This window comes from Propithecus coquereli, unplaced genomic scaffold, assembly GCF_000956105.1.
Source record: "Propithecus coquereli isolate 6110/MARCELLA unplaced genomic scaffold, Pcoq_1.0 Scaffold756, whole genome shotgun sequence".
Taxonomy (NCBI): domain Eukaryota; kingdom Metazoa; phylum Chordata; class Mammalia; order Primates; family Indriidae; genus Propithecus; species Propithecus coquereli.
In genome coordinates, this window is record NW_012153685.1 from 1,005,169 (window position 1) to 1,020,936 (window position 15,768).

A 15,768-nucleotide genomic window follows, 5' to 3' on the forward strand; every position below is an offset into this window, starting at 1 on the left:
GACAGCTCTCAGCTGTCAGCTCTCTGAGGATTCACATAGCAGGAAAAAACTGCCTTGCCCAAAGTCACACTGCCTTCCAGAGGCAGCCCTCAACCAGCGATTGGTCCATGTGGGAAGATGAAGACACAGTGCACTCCCTCCAACTCAGGACAGCTCTGATGACCATCTCAGCCCTACAGCTACCTGTGTGGCTGAAGCCTTTGTTGGGACTGAATCACAGCTCAGCTTCTCCCTGTGCCTGATTTCACTTCCATTCTGACCCCAGAAACACTCCCTAATGACTGTGCCACAACCTAATCTCCATCTCAGGGTCAGCTCCCATGAACACAGCCTGTGACATACATACATACAAGCTCACAATTTGAAATCCACAATTTCAAAATTAGTAAAGTTCTAAAAACTGAATGTTTTTTTTTCCATGAGTTTATTGACATTTATTTGGGAGTAAAATATAATTTAATCAGTTGGAGGCTGTTTATGGTTGATGTATCCTACCCAGTTTCATTGCAGAAATGTTAGTATTTGATTATGGAGTCCTGGTCCAGACCCCACTGGGGTCTAACATCTATGAAGTATTAAGTAATATTTACAATATGACCAAATTACCTTTCTAAAATTCCAATTTTAAATTCCAAAACACATTTAGCACCAAGAATTTAAGACAAGAACAATGTACCTATATGGAGTGTAGTTTGAAATTTACCTTGATGCATCTGCTGTTTTTTGATTTTCTTTTTTTAGGTGCAAGGTCTTGCTCTGTTGCCCAGGCTGGAGTGCTGTGGCGTCATCATAGCTCACTGCAGCCTCAAACTCCTGGGCTCATGTGATCCTCCCGCCTCAGCCTCCTGAGTAGCTGGGACTACAGGGGACCTGCTGTTTTAATAGCAATATCATCAGTAAGCATTTTTTTTATTTCAGCATATTATGGGAGTACACATGTTTAGGTTACATATGTTGCCCTTGCCTCCCCCCAAGTCCGAGCTTCCAGCGTGTCCATTCCCCAGGTGGTACACAGCGCACTCTTTGTGTATGCATATACCCGTCCCCTTCTCCCTCCTCCCCCTTTCCCCCTGCCCGACATCCAGTAAATGTTATTCTTATATGTGCACTTATGTGTTGATCAGTTGAAATCTCATAAATTAAGATCTCTCCCTTAGCACTGCTATTCTCTTGCAGAATACTTTGTTATTCCTACCCATTTATTCTTTGAAGTGAACTTCGGAATCATTTTGCCAAATTATCTCCCCAAATTTAGATTTTCATTGAAATAATATTAAGAATAAAAATTAATTTGGGAAGAACTAATATCTTTAAAATATCCCATCTAAGACTATAATAGGTCTATCTCTTTATTCATATTGACTTTTATAGCTCTTGGAGAGTTTTACAATTTCTTTAGATAGGCTCCAAATATATTTTATTAGAGTTATTGCAATGACCTAGATGTTGGTTGTCATTCTGAAAGAAACTAAGAAACATTTTTTCTATTAATTCTCCTATTGATTATTATTTGTTTATAGAAAAATAATCCTTTTATAATTTTACTTTTACTGCCTTCCTTTCTGAACTCACATTAATACTAAGAGTTTTTCAGTTGAATTTTCTTGCATTTTCCCTATCTTTAATTATGTCATCTGCAAATAATGATAATTTTGTCCTCTCTTAAAATATTCATGCATCCTCTCTCCATTTCATACCACATTGTCCTGGACAGTATGTTCATAAGAAGTGAAGCAATGATGGCAGTGGAAGAAAATTCTGGTCCGGTTCCCAATTTTAATTGGGATTGTCCCTAGTGCTTACCATTAAGCATTATGCAGGCTGGTATTTTATGACACTTATTCTTAACCATTCGCAGAAATAATCTGTTCTTCGTTTTCTAAGGGTTTGTCTTTCATCTGTAAGAAATATGTCACATTGTATCCTATATTCTTTTCATCTGTTGAAATTACCATATGTCTGTCTCTTTTGAAATATTGCTATGATGTAATATATTAATAGGTTTCCCACCATTCTTGAATTTTAGGATAGACTCTATTTCATTGTAGTTGGTGAGTTTTACTGACGCTTTATGGAAATATGGATTTTCGTATACAAATTTATAATTGAGATCAGTTTATAATAAAGGTTTTCGAATGTGAGAGCAGTCATTATCACCTGGGGATACAATCTGAAAATGAAGATTACACAACCCAGCAGCCATGACAGAGAGAGAGATATATTTGATTATCAAATAATTTGAACCTTCTAATTTAAAAAATGCTCCATGTTAAAAGACAAATAGGCATATATTAAAAATAGCAAATTGACAGAGGATCAAGTCCACATTTTACAAAGTGCTCAAGCAATCAACTACTTTGAAAAGAGAAGCAATCCAATAGTAAAGTGAACAATGGTTATGAAAAGGCAGTTTACAGAAAAAAATATATAAATGGACAATATAATTTGAAACAATGCCCAACCCCTTTGATAATTAAAGAAATACAGTTCAAAACTATAATAGATATTATTTTATGCCTATCAAAAATAGCAAAATTTCAAACATTTTATGATGACACCCAGTCCTGGCAAGGAAATGGGGAAATGGCACTCATATTCCTTGTTGTTTCTAGAAAAGGGTTTGGCAATAGTTATCCAATTAAAAATCTATGTCCATTAGATTCAGCAATTCTTCTGCTAAGAATTTACCATATGGATTTATTCACAAAATATACATGGAAAGTGCAAAACTAAATGAAAAGAACCATTATATTCACTAATAGAAAATTGATAGAACAAATTGAGACATATCCATTGGATGGGATAATATATTGCCATTAAAAAGAATAGATAGATCTGTGTGTACTGATATGGAAAATTTCAAATATAAGTTTGAACAAAAGCAAACTGCAGAAGAGTAAGCATATTCTGACCCCTTTTGTAGATATATTGCATGATGGCTAAAGATAGATGCCAATATGTTCATCTTTTTTATTTTTTATACTACAATATTGCCTTAGCTGATGGGATTGAATAAGATGATGGAGAGGAGGGGCCAAGGACACTTTTTATTGTGTACTTTTTACACTACTTGACTCTTCCATGTTACCTCTATTAAAATGTAATATCAGCAAGAGTTTTCTGAGATTTTTTTTTTTTTTTTTTTTTTTGAGACAAGATCTCACTCTGTCACTCAGGCTGGAGTGTAGTGGCGTCATCACAGCTCACTGCAACCTCCAACTCCTGGGCTCAAGCAACCCCCTTGCCTCAGCCTCCTGAGTAGCTGGGACTACAGGCATGCGTCACCATGACCAGCTAATTTTTCTATTTTTAGTAGAGATGGGGTCTCGCTCTTGCTCAGGCTGGTCTAGAACTCCTGAGCTCAAACGATCCTCGCGCCTCGGCCTCCCAGAGTGCTAGGATTACAGACATGAACCACACAGCTCCAGGCTGTGGAGTAGTTTTAATAACTGCCTGTTTTGTAATTGAATTGATTCCTTTAAAACTTCATGGAAAATTTTTGTATCGAAAATCTTCCTGGATGGCATCCTGCAGTCCCAGAGCTCTGAATCACAGCTGGGCAGTCCCAGAGGGAAGGGAATGCCTCATGCTGTTTCCCTTTGATAAGCAGCCCCCCACCATCCCAGGCAGCCTGAGAGGTCCTCAGTTCCTAAAGCTACAGGTGCTATTGTGGATTCCAGAGTAGCCACAGGAGCATGTTGAATCAAAATTGTTTCACTTCTGCTCAAGGGGGCCACCTGCTGTGTCACTTTCATATTGTACTAGGTAAAAACATGACTTTGGGGAGGGGTGGTGAGGGAGATTACATTTTTAGTAATTCAAAATTATTTTAATGGCCTTTTTTTCATTTTTAGAATATAAAAAGTATCCAATGACTTTAATAAAGGAGTTTTTTATATCTGCAGTGCATTAATTTTCAAAGAAAAGTATTTGACTAGATACATAAATGCCAGAAGGCACCATATAATGATTTTAAAAACCTAGCCAAGGTAAATAAAAAGTATCTTCCAATGATGAAAAGTCAGTGGACTAGGGAGAAGACAGAGATGAAGCCCATCCAAAACAGGCCACATTCTTTTATTTCTCATTTAGAATCAGCTTCACCTGTGACACCCATGTATGTAACATTTATCTTGATATTAGGGGGATAGTATGGTGCGTTTGAAGACCACCCTGCAGGCAGCCTGAAACTCCAGATTAGAGGCTCAGTTCAAACCAATCGTCACACAGAACATGACTACAAAAACAATTTATCTCTCTGAATCTTAGTTTAAGCATTTTAAATGTGAGTGCAATAGACTAAAACCAGAGGCCTCGTAACTTCTTGTTTAATATGGCTAGAGGATAAGAGATGAAATTGGAGTGGCCTCCGAGTACTCCTGAGGAACCCCAGGGCTCCGTGAGACTCAGTTTGCAAACCACTAGATGAAATGATTCCTTAGGTGTTCTCTAGTTCTATGATTCAAAATGGAATATGTTAAAAAAAAAAAAAACAACAGCAACAAAACCCAGAGGCCTATATCCCAATCTATAGAATATATGCATGAGGTTCAGCATTGAGGAAATTGGCTCAAGTTGTGTCACTGGAAGAAGGTGAGAAAAAGAAAATAACAGGAAAGAAAAACAGACTTTGCTCTAATGAACTCAAACAGGAAGTGGTTAGTATTTTCAGATCTTTGCCAGACCTCCAGCCTCCCGTATGAGGAAGCGCACACAGGAGACACAGAAAGCCTCTTTGAGTAAAAAGACATGGAGTGCATGAGAGGATTTTCAGAAAGAAATGCTCTTCTCCTTGAACACTACAGGATCGATTTGCACTATGAACCGTTCCTGATGCCAGAGAGAAAAAATGCTTAGCAGGAACTCTCTGTCTTCGTAACAGGTTTCCACTGCTTGTTGCTTTGTGAATTAATATAAATTATACAGAACAATGCACTCAAACCACATGTACCTGATGGTATACATGAGGAACAGATGGACACCAGTGTGCAGTTTATTCCTGTTTCATGAAGGCAATGGATCATATGTGACTGTGGCCTCTCCTCATACCCCTCCCTCTAAACAGGGTCCCCAAACCTCCTTTTCTTCTCATCCCACATTCAGTTCTGGGAAATGTAGGAAATTGTGTAACAGTTAACAGCAGAAAGGGCCACTGACCTAAATGCATAGTGGTCATTTATTATACATGGCTTATGATCATTAAGGGGTTAGGCACTTCTGGTTGAAGCTTTTTTCCAATCATTCAGGTTCCATTCCCCTTGCTTTATTTAGACTTGACATGTTGCTGTTTCCATATTTACACTTGACATGCTCAGTTTCCCTAAATATTCAGGGATACCATTAACCCTCAGTGGATTTGATAATGGCAGGTATAATTCCTGTATTAGTTATATGTTGTTGCATAACAAATCTCCTGCTAACCTCAGTGACATAAACAATAAACAGCTTAAGCATTCATTATCTCACACAGTTTCTGTGCATCAGGAATCCAGGAGCTGGGTAATTTTGGCTCCCTATCTCTCATGAGGTCACAGTCAGGATGTCAGCCAGGCAGGGCTACAGTCATCTGAAGGCTCATCTGGGGTGGGATGGCTCCAAGATGGCTTCCAAGATGGCTCACTAACACAGCTGTTGGCAAGAGGCCTAGGTTACTCACTGCCATTGACCAGAGCCTTAGTACTTTGCCACATGAGCTTCTTGTAGGGCTGCTTGAGTTCCTTACCACAGAAAAGCTAGTACCACCTAGAATGAGTGATCACAGAGAGAGCACACACAAGAGCAAGAAGGAAGCCACATGCCTTCAATGACCTGGTCTCATAAATCACACACCATGACTTGTCACATAGTGTAGTCATCGGAAGTGAGTCACTAAAGCTGAACTCATGCTTGAGGGGAGGAGAATCAGGCTTCATGTGTTTTAGGGAGGTGTGTCAAAGAATGCATGGATGTATTTTAAAACCGCAGACCCTCTCTTTAGGATAGCCCAGGATGTGAAAATGGAAACTTTGAAAAAATGACTGCAAGGGCACAATTCAAATGCCAAAAAAATTTCCTGCAGGATTTTGTTAGTTGGCAATGTAAGGGAGCCAGGGATCACCTCCACCTTCCTCTAGTTCTTAGTGGGCTCTTTGGCTGCATCTAGGAATCCCATCAATATCAGGTAGATTAACGAGAGGAAAGCATACCAACTTTATTAGTTTTACATGTACATGGGCATCTTCACAAGAGAGTGAAGTCCAAAGAAGTGGCCAAAGCAACATGCTTTTATACCTTTTAGATAAAAAAAATGATAATTTGAGAATAAATGACGGAATAAAAGGGATCTGGAGAGGGGTAGTAAATTTCCAGGGGAGTCACTAGGAGATACATGGGGTGGGGGTGGAAAACTACGTGGAAGATAAAGTATGTTTATTCAGGTCTATTAAGGCCTCCAATTCCCAGTCTCTGGCAATAGGTGCTATTTTCTATCTCTGGTATGGGGAGGGTACCCCTCCCAGAAAATCTTTATGGCTTGCTGCCTGCAGGAAGAGACAGGTCATCTAGCCCTTTCTGAAACTACAATTCCTCCGAAGTTTTCGAGTTGAACTAATCAATATACCAATTCAGCATATTTTGGGATAGCATATCCTTTGTTCCTTCAGCAGTGACACATCACATTTAAGTATTGGTTTGCAGGTTATTAATTGTTTGACAATGAGAGTAAAACCGGAGGATCTTTAATCTAAATGTTAGAAAATAGGAGTAATTACACATACCTCTGTAATGAACTTGTAAACTAATACAGAAAATGATTTAATTCATAGAGCTTTCCAGGAATATACCTGAAGTATACAAGAAATTGACATTAGCATTTCTTTGCTTTAAAGATGCAAAAAAGTGGAAGATTAAACGTCAGTCAAAACAAAGATGTTGATGATAAATATAGATGCTAATGAAAATGTTAATGTTTCTAACATAGCCGATGGTAAAGAAGATGAAGAAATTGAAGTGAGTGCTTAGATGGCTGTCATGATTTCTTCTTTGGAATTACTGTCATGATTTTGCAAAGTTTTACAATAACTCCTGGAAGAAAAGAAGTGGCAGAGATTGTGCCATTTTTATTGCATGTGTTGAGGCTGGAAGCGACAGACCAAAGCTTAGTATCAGTATACCAAGACCAAAAGCAAATTCTTGCCAAAAATAAATAAATAAAATCAGTTAAACTAGATGTTTTGGCACAAAGGCAAATCATCAACTTATTTGTGCAATCTTGGTTTTTTTCATTTTTCCTCTAGTTATTTCAGCGTCACACAAATATAGCAACTCCCTCCACCCCCTCCCCAAATTTTAAACTTTTTTGGCAGAACCAACGATATTTACACTTATGAAACAAAGTATTTTTAAGTTTCACTGATAGAGGAAGAGAGGCTCCTCCAAATAAATATTTCCCATTCTAACGAGTGATTGGGTGTGATGGATTAACATAATAATCAACAAAAAAAGGTAAGAAATCCTGCCTGACATTCTTGTTGCATTCTGGCATTTAGTTTTTAGTGGGAACCATTCATCTCTCCCCCCTCAAGCCATCCAGCTAGAGAACGCTTTCTATTCAAGTCCTTAGCCCATTTTTAAATTGAGTTATTAGGTTTTGTTTTGGTTTTGTTTTTTTACTATTGAGCTGTAGGAGTTTCTTATATATTTTGGAGATTAATCCCTTATTCAATATACAGTGTGCAAATATTTTCTCCCATTCTATAGGTTACCTTTTCATTCTGCTGTTTCCTTTAATAGACTATAAACAAAGCAGCGATCTTGACATAGTAAGAATTTAGCCACTACTCACCCAAAAAGGAACAAGAAATGAAATGCCTGACATCATGCTTCCTTTAAGCTGTAATTTCCTCAGGTTTTTGGAACCAGGTTTTATTATCCTGTTGTCATCTTTTATTCAGTTTTGCAAGGGTGGCTCACAGTATTCTGTATATCTCATCAAACTCAGTGGATAGAACTCATTTAACCCTATTTTGCTTGAGACTCTTCCCAGAAAAACCTATTTTGTTGTAGGAAAAATCAGAGCTAATGTTCACGGCCTTGCCAGAGCTGTCTCCAAAACACACCAGCCAAATGGAATTAGGTGAAACTTGTGGACGAAGGCTCAATTAAATTCAAAAAACTGGTATTGTGTTCTCAGTTGTGGCAGCATAGTGCTAGGCACTGGTGATACTAAACTGAATAAGAATACAGAATAAACAAATAAGAACATAATGTGAGTCAGGTGGTAGAATAGTTATGAAGCACATGGATATTGGGGGTAAGGTACAAATGGTGATGATCAGTGAAAGTTACATTGTGGGGCAGGTAAACATTTGAGATAAGCCTCGAAACGTTAGACAAGCGTACGAGGCCAAGATGGGGAGGGGTATTCTATAACCTGTACGAGGACTGACAAACACGGACACACCTGCCACTGTTCTCGTTACTCTGCCCAGGGCAGACATTACTAAATGCCCATGTCCTATTTCCTCTTCCACTAAGACAGGGTCTGAGAATCCTAATCAATAGTGTTTTAAAGAAAACTATTGGTGCATCCAAAATGGTGCACAAGGTCTTTGCCATCCACTCTTGATCCAGAGCCTCTTCTTCAGGTATCCTTGTTTTGAGCAAGCCAATCATAGTAACTTAACTCAGTAATATTCCAACACAGCTTAAGTAGGCCAAGATTTGGAAGAACATGTCTCCCTTTTTAATGTTTCCTTCCAGGTGGAGGGAATTCCATTCATGTGAAACTTCTGGTTCCTTCTGTCGGTTTTATTTATTCTGTCCCAGTAAAGGAAAACTAAACTATCTGATTGTCAAATTTTCGAAGAATAAACTGACCATACATAGCTCATCTCCTCCTATTTTCCTTTTGGGAAGAGGAGTTCTCAGTATATCCTTTCTGGATAAGTTTTTATCTTGAAGAAGCCTGTCCCACCCAGCCTGAATGCCAATCAGTGCAGTATTTTGTCCTTGCTCAAAACTGTATACACCAGGAAAATGAAACAGGCATATAAAATTTTATTTCAGGAGATCATATGTAACAAAGAAATAAAGGAAATGTCACTAGGGAAACAAGAAGACAGAGCTCCTTTCTGCATTCTAGTGTCATGTGCTTTCATGTCAAAAAAAGTATCAAGTTTTCTGTGCCAGAGAACCATGGGTGGGGGGAGGCAAGTCTGCGAGAACAGGAATCTTCAGGGAAGGTCAATCACTCAACCCAGAGCTTTGGTGTTTGGCAGGAGAAATGAGGATACCACACTTCAAAAGGTCAATTTCTACTCAAGGCCAAGTCTGACTTTCTTGGCTTGGGTCATTTGACTAACAGTTTCTATTCAATTTCCCCTAGCTGTGTACACTGAAGTAAGAGTACACAGACTGTCTTAATAACGGCCCCCAAGAAATCATGTCCACCTGTGTCCATGCCTGTTTGCATTGTGATTTTGTCACTCCTTCCATCAGGAGATGAAGTTGATTTTCTGACCTTTTGAGTCTGGGCTGACCTTGCGAACTACTTTGACCAATGGAATGCTACAGAAGTCATGCTAAAGAAGTGATACTGTTTGATACTGGAAACACCTTATGAGACCTTGAAGTTTCTATTTTCACCCCCTTGGAATTCCCATCACTACATCAGGAAACCCAAGAGAGACGACTGAATGATGAAAACCATGTAGAATGAGTCAACCCGGTAACCAGTATCAAGGCTTCAGACGTGCGAGTGAGGCCATCTTAACCCCCAGACCCAGTTAAGCTCCCAGGTGATTACAGCCACATGGGTGACCCCAGCAACCCAAAGAATCATGAGAGTTAATAAGTCATTGCTTTAAGCCATTATATTTCGTGGTGTTTTGTTACACTGCAAAGGCTTACTGGTATAAGGAGTGTATTTCTCTTCAGATACAAAGGCTTTCCCTGGAACCTATTCCACGTTGGACATCAAAGTCCCGTATCTTTGTCTTTAACCTCTTAAAAGTGTCACTGTCTTCCTCTTTTTTAGGGCAATGCCTTTTCCTTCCCTCACTCCCTTAGGCTCCTTTAGTGGGAATCTACTTAATTTTGCATCAAGAATTTTTAGGAAAAGATGCAGTTAGCTAAACTCATTTCCTTTTCTTTATTGTCCTCTTAACTCAAGGCATATCTCCTTTCTCAGATTCCCATTCTACCACCTAAAATATCTTCTTTTTCTCCCATTTTCTCTGAAGAAATTGAACTGCAATGGAGGACAAACATTTCTTGCAAGAGGAAATGAATTTTTGTTCCAGACAAATCCTTATCTTGCCAGTGACACGCACCACTCTGGCTGCTCCTAGCTGGGCACAGGGACTAAATTGCTGCTAATTAGAGATAGGCAAGCCTCAAAGGGATTTGACTCAGATTCCAATTTGCAAATGGGACTTACGTGTTTGGACTGGATTTGGATTTAGATTGGACTAAAGCTTCCCTTTCCGCATGACTCAAAGCTCTTGCTCCTAACCCAGCCAAAATGCTGTGCTCCCACTTATGCATGGGTACAAACACACAGCAAAAATGGCAAACTCTTTTCAAGTCTCGGTAGCGGGTTTGAGTTGATATATCCCAGCTGAAGGGACACTTGAGATTCCTATTTTCAATTGCTCTGCATTTCTAGAGCCTCATTAGCCCCAAACCTTCATGGTTGTTTTGCTTTTTGTTTTTGGGGGGTTTCTGTTGTTATTGGGGATTTGGAGGGGTGCTGGTGAACAACACTGGATGGAAAGTCAAAGAAGTATTCACACAATTCACCTTTGATCTATGTGATGGTTAACAGTCCAACTATATTTTCACAGATTCACTGGATTATTTTGGAAGTCTTATAAATTGACATCAATTGACAGTTTAGTATGTGTGTTTGTTCATTTAATCCTTAAAACAATCATAAGAGGTAGGCTATTGTTTATTATCCCTATTTGGCCCATAAGGAGAGAAAGGTGAAGAAGTTAACCACGCTGTGCGGTCCTCTGTGCTTGGCTCAGCCCATGAAAGAGCAGACCATGATAAGACAAGAATAATCTTTGAGAAGTTCTTCCACCATAAATACTTAGATATTAATTATGTTACCCTGAGATAAACTGTAAATAACTAGCACTACATTACGTAAATCACAACTGAGTCATGAATCCTAGAATATTAGGATTTAGGTATCATTCAATCTAATTCCTTTATTTTGCAAATAAGTTTTATTAAACTTAAGCTCAAGAAAAACTTGTGACTTATCAAGGTCACGGCAGAGGCTGTTGGTTAACCCAGTTTAGAAACAGTTGCCGTTTGCACATTCAGGCACATGGTGCTCAGCGAGGGTTGAAAGTGGATTGTCCTTTGGAGAAGGTTGGCTTGATTCCCCATGAGGTTCGCTCTTGAACAGCATTTACCTTTCTGAATTCACACAATCATCTAGGGTATGGCCCTTAGCCTTAAGACTCAGGAACTTCTATTTATTCTTCATCATAAGAAAGGGGATCCATCTCTAAGGGATGGAATTACATTAACCAAACTCACAGATTGAAATAACATAGACCAGAGTGTGGATTTATTTACATTGAGGAATACCATTCTCTCTCTGCCAAACACACAGTATGATATTTAAATATTGAAATATATTTCTGTAAGACATAGACATGCTCAAAAGTAAGACAAGCATATCTACAGACCAAAAGTAGAAGAGAAAAGCCCAGAGATAAATTGAAGTAGAAGCCACACACAGATCTCTAGGACCAGAAATAGCAAAGGCAGCTGAAAGTTTCTCAACCTGGCACCATTAACATTTGGGGCCAGATAGTTCTTTATTACTGGAGGTTGTACTGTGCGTGGTGGGATGTTTAACAGCATCCCTGATCTCTACCTTCTACATCCCAGTGACACTCTTCCTCTTTGCCTCCCAGGAGTCATGACAATCAAAAATGTCTGCAGCCATTGCCAAAATGGCCCCAGTTGAGAACCACTGAGGAATCTAAATGTACATTACAAATGGCGAGACTCCAGAGACAGACTCACTTTGTAAAACCAAAGGCTGAGGTTGGGAATCCCCACTTATAGACAGAAACAGACAAACTGCCATCACTATCCAGGTCTGGCCAGCTGTTGTCCAGCAGATCTGGGGGACGGAAGGAACAAGAGCACCCACCCTTCCAGAGTCCTGGCCAAGTCTTCTGCTGGCACAGAGAACTACAAGATCAGTGATCCTTGATATCCCAATAAGCTGTCTGTATCTTTGAGTTTTGCAAAGGCACCTGTTTGCCCCTTCCATCTCCCATGGACTAGCATCAGTGATCTTGACTGCTAAACCCTGATCCAGTATCCTCTGTGCTAGAACACACTGCCTGAAGCTCACTCAGACCATGATTTTAAGGCACAAACTGTGTCTTATTATTATATTGCTAGTTTATATGAGAATCTGGCACAAACCAGGTGTTGAATAAAATGTTTGTTGAATGAATAAGTGATCAAAAGGGTGAATGGACCAGTCTGAAGGCAGCACCTATTAGGTACTGGATTCTGAGCAAGGTTTGTTAAAGCATGAGCTTTGGCACTATACAGAGCTGTGTTTAAATCCCAAATAAGCCACTCACTAGCTCTGGGACTTTGGGAATGTCACTGAACTTCTCTGAGCTCCAGTTTCTTTAGCAGTAAATAGGAATAATAATGAAGCTTTTGGAATGTTGCCTTACACATGGCATGTTCTTGATTTTATTTTTTTATATCCACTCAAACATATAATGGCTATTAAATTCTGACAAACTGTAAGGTGAATCTTTTCCTTAGTCTCCTCACTTTACAGATGACAGAAGGAGTCAAAGGGGTTAAGTTATTTCCCCAGGGACAAAGCCCTATTAGTGGCAGAGGCAGGATTCACACCTAATCTGACCAGCTGCAGCCTGGGGCTTATCATGACCCCATACAGCCTCAGGTAAACTCCTGGAGGCATTGCTAAAGAAGCTAGAAACTACCTCCATTGCTAGAGGGGCAATTTATTTGCCTTCCGAGAAACTTCCCTTTAGACAACCTATGTCTAGGAGGATGCAGAGGACACCATTTCCTCCATGGGCCGAGATGCTTCCACCAAGCTCTGGAGCCCAGCTCACACAATCAGTCCAGGCCTCCTTTAACCTCCTATAGCCAGAATTAGAAGGTTTGGCTTTATTAATTCAGGTCAGTAAGGTTTTGTTTCTTGTTTGTACATCAAACTATTCACACAGGTCTCTTAGTCTTATTTCTATTTTAGAGTTTCTCTTTTATTTCAAATAAAATTTGGAGATTAGTTTGTATTTTGGATTCCCAGCATTTGGTAATTAAAGGGTTGACTGGACGGGTTCACGGCTGACTCCAGCTATCTCCCAAATTCATGATGTCAGCTCCAGCAAGATCTCAGGAAGCTCCTGGTTTGCACTGTAGCAGAACATCCTGGACCACCAATATGAATTAGAATGCCTGGGAAGAGGCGGGATTGAGTAATTGTGGGATCTTACTCAGCACTCGAATTTCCAACACTCTAAATGAGAAAACGTCACTTTACCAAACACAAAGAAAGTAGCCCAATACTGCTTACACCAAATACAAGGCGCCCATGATACTGGCGAGCGTTTTCATTGGCAGGAGAATCCCATGACACAGAACCCTTTGACTGGGGAAGCTGCAGCTGAAACCCTGCAACCAGAACAACCACTTACAAAGAAGGTTGTGCCACGGAGGAATGCAGAATGCCATCGCGGGCCCCCACGTGAGGGAACCATGATTGAACAGAGGCCCCGAGCCATCCTCTGCTTTCCGCCAGTTCACTCAGCACAGCATTCCTTCCCTAGGAGCAGCTATTTCCTCCGATCCAGAGTAAACGTATAAACCAAAGGCTCTCTTGCTTTCCCTTCCTGGGACAAAGTTTTTTTTGAACTCCCCAAAGTATGATTCCTTGTTGTGTTGTTTTCTAAGAGTGACTGCCTTCTCCTCGCCTGTCCCAGAAGATCGGAAGTGATGCTGCCGGAGCCTGTCCTCCTCCGACCTTGACTCTGGCCGGAGTTGAACCCACCTGCTCTCCCGCTGCAGCTCCTAGCACTGCTGGGATTGAAGAGGCATCTGGCTCATGCGCTTCATGGGCAAGTTTTCTTGGGCCTCTGCCAACGTGCATTGAATCAAATGAGGCAAATATGGAATGCTGCACCACAGGGATGAAGGCAAGACGCTGCCCGTGAGGACCGTATGTGCGGGAGAGCCAAACACGCCTGGCTTCTCAGCTCCCTGGGCATCCACAGGCAGTGGCCAGGTCATTGGGGATGGAAAAGGGGTGATGATGATGGGTGGCTACCACAGCCGATACAGCAAAATAGTGACCTCAGCGTGACAACTCAGAAGTGGTCCCACGATAGGTTATTTTCATAAGTGAAGCAAGCTCCCAATTTTTTTCTGATGTCGATTTTTCTCAATTACTTTGTGCTTTGCATGCATTCAAGGGTTTGCTCTTCACACACCAAGCAATTGCAGAATTTGTGTAGAAGCCAGTATGCTGCAACGGTCCTAACCCTTGGCTTCACTGGGAGTGTATTCACATCTGCTGAGCCGACGGGTGATAAATTTTTCCCTTCATCAACATCCCTTGGTCTTTCATCGCTGCTGCTGCCTTTATCTGAGTTGGAATCGCCAAGTTCAGGGAGTGGGGAATGGAGAATGAAGGACATGAAGGAAGCCCCTCAGATAGCTTTAAATCGGAAACTCATCCTCCTTCCTCAGAGCTGTGCTTCTTACAGAAGAAAACGTAAGACTCTAAAATGTTTCGGATGAAAGCAGAAGGAAAGCACCACTTTTTGCAAAAGTAGCCTCCATTTTCTAACCATAGCATTTCTCAGAAAGAGGGGGTAGGAGGATGAAAAGAAAGGCCGAGCACACTGCATTCTTTTGGGCCAACTGAGACTCCAGCATGCCCTGGGCCCGGCCTCACAGACAGCAAACACTGCCGACCCGCAGAACCGCGCTCAGGGCGGATTCAGTAGCACTGATTGGGAACGCGGCACTTCAATGTCCTGTCTCATCTCTGGAGAAAGTTGGCTTTATACATTTTTTTTTTAAAAAAAGCAGACAAACATAATAAAAGCTAGCATACTGAAGTCCTAGCTTTCTCACAGTCTGCAGGAAGGACTTGTTTTGTCTCTGGGGAACTGTTTTCCTGCTGTGGAGGGTTTGCACCCTGCAGAACTAAAACTGGTTTTGTTTTATCCTTAGGCGTCCATGAATCGTTTTTGTTGCAAGCGATAGAGAGCGACACGTCTACCTCAGGCAGTGGGCTTATGTTAAGGTGTAGAGGGCATTGAGGAAGACAAGAAACTGAAGGATAAGAAAAAATGGACCCACGCTTTTGGCAGGAGGTTCCCCATAATTTCCTTTCGTGGAGGGTGCTGGGTCTCTTGAGGCTGTTTCTCCTGTTTCTAGTCATCATCTTTCTTATGCTCAGCATCCTTTGTCTACTGCAGTAAATTTGTGAGTGAATGAATAAATAAATGAATAAATGGTCAGTTTCTATTCCATCATGACATTACCTTACTCGTAGCTTCGAGTTAGTGCCCATCGTGGCCATTGCTGCTTTGTGTGTGTGTGAGTGTGTGTGAGAGTGTGTGTGTGCAAGAGTGTGTGTGTGAGTGTGTATGTGTATGTGTGAGTGTGTATGTGAATGAGTGTATGAGTGTAAGAGTATGTGTGACTGTGTATGTGAGTGTGTATGTGAGTGTGAGTGTGTGCGTGTGTATGTGTGTG